The following is a 6,000-nucleotide window of genomic DNA, read 5'->3' on the forward strand; positions in this document are numbered from 1 at the left end:
ATATTCATTACTAAAGGTACAGCCGAATCATCACAGCGCACAAAACCTATTACCGCCGCAGATGGACCAAAAAAGGGAGCGTTTGAAAAAAAAGGGGCGGGTCCGCTCAGTGAAACGATAACAACGAAACATGGAGGAACAGAAGTCTGCATTTAAATCGTGTGTGTGTAGTTAAAACACATCAGCCTGCGGTCGCTCTTAGCCTTTCTAATGATTCTGAAGGTAAACACAGTGAAGGCGGTGCGTGAAAGGCGCTGCGCGCTCCTCTTCTCAGAGGCTGAGTTAACCCTCCCGCTGCCTCCTGGTGCTGCAGAGATTTTATGAAGTGAAGGAGGTTTTCCTTCTAATAAAACAGCTGTGGGCAGCAGATACTGGGAGTGTCACAGACATGAATACATAGATCAAGGCAGTCTGGTGCACACACTCTCCTGTTTTGCAAATCGGGTGGTTAAACAAATATAGGCTAGCTCTAAATCCCTGGCGAAACGTCCTGAAAATGAAGTCTGAGTTCGACATTTTAATTAATTAATTAATTAATTACCTTTCCAACTCTTCCAACTGTTACAGGTAGGTTCATGGTACAATGCATAAGCTTCAAATCGAGAGACTGAAACTGTATTTTCCTTTACCGTTCTGTTTTAATTTCACAATAAAGTTAATAGTCATATTATGTTTGATATTATTATGTTTTATTAACGACACCACTGGTTTTTTAACCCGCACCGCCTAGTGGTTAAAGCACGTTATTGAATTTTGTTGTTGAATACATTTTATTTGATGAAAACATTTAAATATTAAGAGTAACCTACATACAAAATTGAAAATATCAAGAAGATACTGTAGTGATCTCTACAATAAAACAGTTTAGTGCAGGACGTCCAAAGATATTAACAGGAGGATGTGCAAAACAGACCAACTAGGCTTTATTTACACATTAAAGATCACTTTAAGTTAAGGTCTTCTTTTGAATAAGAAGAAAACGTTGGGGTTATCCACAGATAAATATGAAGTCTGACAAAGTACTTAACGTCCAATATATTGCATAGTTTATTTTGGCACTTGTAATCACCTTCCCTGAATTTGACTCAGGTGTAACTCAAGTCTGATTTAAGGGTTGTTTATATTTCACATCATTAATCAGAATCTGCAAAGTAACTCAAATACATGTAGTGGAGTAAAAATACCAGGTTAACCTCTGAATTGTAGTGGAGTAGAACAAAGTAGTATGCTGCTGTAACAAAAACATTTCCCAACTTGGGATCAATAAAGTATATCTTATCTTATCTTAAGATGATCGATGGCTACTGCCATATTTGCAAAATTTGCCTCTGAACCTTGACAAGTGCATGCTTCAGACTTATCAATGAACAACAGGAGGGGTCACAGACATAAGACCAGCTGTTAAATAAAGCTCTTCTGACCTTAGGTGTCATGTGGGTATATTAATTCACCCATTTATTAATTATATGTTTTAAATTTTAATAAATACCACTGTGTTTCGTATCCCCTAAACCTCCAGGGTGTACACAGTTTAATACTGGCAACTTCTAATTGTGGGGAATACGAAAACGTCTTATAAAGAGACGTGCCATATAATATGTTGCGAAACACACAATAGCCAGCATGTGTAGTTCTGGGGAAAGTTCCAGTTCCAGTTTCGGAAAGTCTGCCGTGGTTCCATTCCATTTCAAAGAGCTGTTGACGCTCAGCGTAACCTTGTCGCACTGCCACTCCAACATCCAATCACAGGGCTTGATGACTAATCACAGGGTTTGTAAAGCAAGGTGGATGTTGTAGTCCAAAACGATAGCTGGGGATTCTGGGTAGTGTAGTGTCTTCGGAAACTGTAGTGTCTAAACTCCTAAAATACTATTTGTTTCTCTGAATCGAAGGTTAAAAACACAAAAGCATTGTACACAATTTAAACCAATCAATATTCTGTAATTAACAAGGATAAACTGATGTTTTTTAGTGGATGAGTAATGCAGATATCACTGTGTACTCATTTGACAGTGAGGGGAATATATTCGGTTTTATTATGAAAACTTCGAGACCGGAAACACTGTTTTCACCCACGCTAACTTTACATGGAAGCCGCATATACACGTTATCCTGGCGAGACCTCAAATAATCTTCGTAATATCCATCAAACTATAGATCCTACACATCCACTGGACGTGGATTCTAAGAGTACAATATACACTTCTCGCTAGAAATCGAATCAAAAAGCATTTTAATGGCCAAACTATTCTACAATTTAGGATTTTTCAGAGAGGGTTATTCGTGAATAAACGGGAGCATGTTGTTTCTTACACGACCACTAGAGGTGCTACACTTTAACCTGTTAAACAAGGTCCAAGGTCCCCGTCGGCGCGGACCCTGGTTTTTTTTTCACGACACTGTGTCTCAGGGGATCTTAATATTTAAGAACCTATTAATGTGTTATACCAGATTAACGGAAATAATCTCAGCTAACTGACGATACAAACCATTTTTACCAAAACAAAACACAAGTCTCATAAGAAGCATCTAAATGACCCCTGAGCGAAAAATGCTAACGGACATTGGCACAGAACTCAAGATAAAAGTACCCTTATTACTTATCGTAACTGCACATACAAGATATCCGATTAAAGCTGAGGTTCCACAGATTATTTAGGTATATAGTATCATCACTGAGTGATCCGGACTCGCGACAGGGGAAGCAAATACAGACATCACAACACGTACCTTTACGGAGCTTCTAGGGAGATCGTCTCACCGTAGCTGTCAATCTGATCAAAATACGTGTTCAATGGCATTAAAACGAGAGAAAACGCGAATGAATCGGTTAATCCATAGGTTTATAACATCTCTGTATAAAAAAATGATTTAATTTATGATCCATAATTCCATTTTTATGTAAAAATCGGAGAGCGGAAATGTTAGCTGCTAATGGTAGCTACCAGAGTGGCTGCTGCTTCCGGTCTAGGCTATGCGGCAGTCTCACACACACACATTACCAAATAAGGACTATGTGGGAGTTCCCCTCGATTCCATTGGCTCTAACGGTCAGAAAGAGATGTCACATGTCAAAATCCAGCAAGGGGGGCCAGAGATATGGAAAATCCACCCAAATGCCCCCAGAAGAGGTTTTTTTTCGCTAAATCTGTCTAAAAAGGTCAAATATCACTTATTTTGCATCAATCTTGATACAGGGTACTTATTATATGTTGTACTTTGGATTCCTAAAGCTTTTAGTCTACTAACCCCTCATCCAAGGTTAGTTTTCACTATAAGTACAAAATATTTTTTGGACGGACACTATAATTTACAGTTTTTTACCATGTTCCATCTGAATTTTCTTTAAAATAAAAAACATCTATATTGAATCTGACTTTTCTACATCCAACTCACAGGTTTATCATTACTTTGAGAAAAAAGATTATTAATTTAACCCTTTTAGAAGGGAAGATATGGACATTTGTTCTGGGAATGTCATTTTCGAGCCTGAAACCTGAAAAACAGGCTCGGGGTTTAACGTGACTATGGGTCGTAATCTAAGGTGCTTCAACAATCGACCTATTTGGTCGTTTTTTGTAGGAGGACAGGCTGGATCCTCGGTCCTCTGTGTGCATTTAGAGAAATGAGATGTCCTTCCATGGCGCGCTGAAATTAATTTCCGGGTCACTACCGGAGGACCGAGCAGTCGAGGAGTTGAGGAGTGGAAATGTGAGTATTGAGAAGCTTCTACAGCCTGGAAAAAATCTGCCACTTCCTTACAGAGCCCCTCCTCCAACACACACGAACGCGCACATGACCAATGAGGGCACGAGATAAGTTTGTGCACAGATGGAAGGCTGACAGGCAGGTAGGCCATCCAGTTATATTAGCCGGGCGGCTCAGATGATTGGTCGTGCTTTTTACAGTACTTCCACAGATGACATTTTTTTATGGATTTTTTGTCAAAGCACTTAAGATATTCATTGCTATCGGCAGTGGCGTCGCCTGGCCTGGGCATTCGGGGCTTTAGCCCCGAATGTTTTTTCTGTAGCCCCGGACAATTGTCCCTCAATAATATATAATACATTAACCGTGCTTTACGTGAACCTCATCATGACACTAGAGCAGGGCCTAGTGCAGCGCCCCCCCCCCCCCCCCACACACACAAGGGGGGGGGGGGGCGCAACAGCGGTAATTAAACTTTAAAAGTCTCAAAAATGCTACAACTACTGTCACAAACTGGTTGAATGTGAAGTATTTTGTTAAAGGAGGATGAAAGCGTAATTAAGGAGCACTATTGGAGTGACTTTGATGGTTATTGGACTCAGGATTGATTCATTTGGATTCCCGCTGTATGAAGAAATTAAAGGACGGCGCAAGTGGAAATAATTCACAAAGGGATTAAACTGTTTAAAACACATGCTCAAATTAAGCCGGATTTTGCCGATGTGTTTATGTGGATTCAAAAGTCGTAAATAATCTACAAAATGGAGGAGACCGATCTGGTCGGAGCAACTGTGACAAATAATCCAACTGAAACCGGCATGGACAATGACTATGTTTTAAAAATGCGCTTATCCAGACAAGCCCGGTTTGGACACTTTACGGGCAGAAGAAACATTTCTATTAAAGAAAGAATTATACATTTCTGTCTTTTTATGCCTTTAATAGCTACTAACTTGAATTTTTATAAAAATTCATTATCAATTATTTTTTATATTTTATTGTAATGTAGAGACAAGGCTTTTAGTGAAAATCATGTATTGCCCAGGTTGGGAACCACTGCACTAGAGAGGATGGCAGGAATGTAATTTCCCGTGTTCAGTGAATGCAACAGAGGCAAGACACCAGACCAATCAGAGAGTTGCATGGAAATAAACGTGTGCTTGTGTCATTCAAGCTCGGCTCTGTGTGTGTGTGGCGATAGCGCATTTAGTGTGATAGAGAGAGAGAGGGAGGGAGAGAGGGAGAGAGAGAGGGAGAGGGAGAGAGGGGGAGCATCTGGTTAGCATCTGGTTAGCTAGCTGTACTAACGGACATAAGGAGCTGTTTGTTCCACAACAAGCTGGAGGAGATCCTCTCCTCTCAGACTGAGAGGCTCAGGTGAGCTAAAGGACTCTCTGAGTGTTTAGATAGTTAACTTTAGTCTAAGCTATCTCAGTGGGTCTCAAACGGTTTGGTCACAAATTATTCAAAATATTATTTCCGCGGCACATATGATCACATATGGCTTCATATGATCATTATAGTCAGGGCTGCCAACATTTGAGTTCAGCTTGGAATGAGATTTTTTTTTGGTGAAACGAAAAAAGAAGACTTCATGTGTACAGTGTTACAAATGTATTGAACATGTACAAACTGGGGTTTCCCATTAATGTACCGGGCGCTACAGTGGAATACGCACATACACAGTGTACCTGCGACTCTAATGAAGGCTCGATAATCAGCTCACACCATATAACATGGCATATCGCTGTAAGCAGAGGTAAAGTGCTATTTTATAAGTGGGGGGGTGTCCTCACCTCCTCTAGGGAAGATTTTTTTTTTAAATATTGAAGGAGCCAGTTGAGGTGGTTCGGGCACCTAGTTAGGATGCCACCTGGGCGCTTATGGAGGTGTTCAGGCACGTCCAGCTGGGAAGAGACCAAGGGGTAGACTTAGGACCAGGTGGAGGGATTATATATCTTCGCTGGCCTGGGAGCGCCTTGGGATCCCCCAGTCAGAGCTGGTTGATGTGGCCAGGGAAAAGAAAGTGTGGGGCTCTCTGCTGGAACTGCTACCCCTGCGACCCGACCACGGATAAGCGGGATAATCAATCAATCAATCAATGTTTATTTATATAGCCCAATATCACAAATGTTACATTTGTCTCAGTGGTCTTCAATCAATCAATCAATGTTTATTTATATAGCCCAATATCACAAATGTTACATTTGTCTCAGTGGACTTTACAGTTTGTACAAAATATCAGTATGACAATACGACACCCTCTGTCCTTAGACCCTCACATCGTACAAG

Source organism: Gymnodraco acuticeps, unplaced genomic scaffold (genome assembly GCF_902827175.1).
Source record: "Gymnodraco acuticeps unplaced genomic scaffold, fGymAcu1.1, whole genome shotgun sequence".
Taxonomy (NCBI): domain Eukaryota; kingdom Metazoa; phylum Chordata; class Actinopteri; order Perciformes; family Bathydraconidae; genus Gymnodraco; species Gymnodraco acuticeps.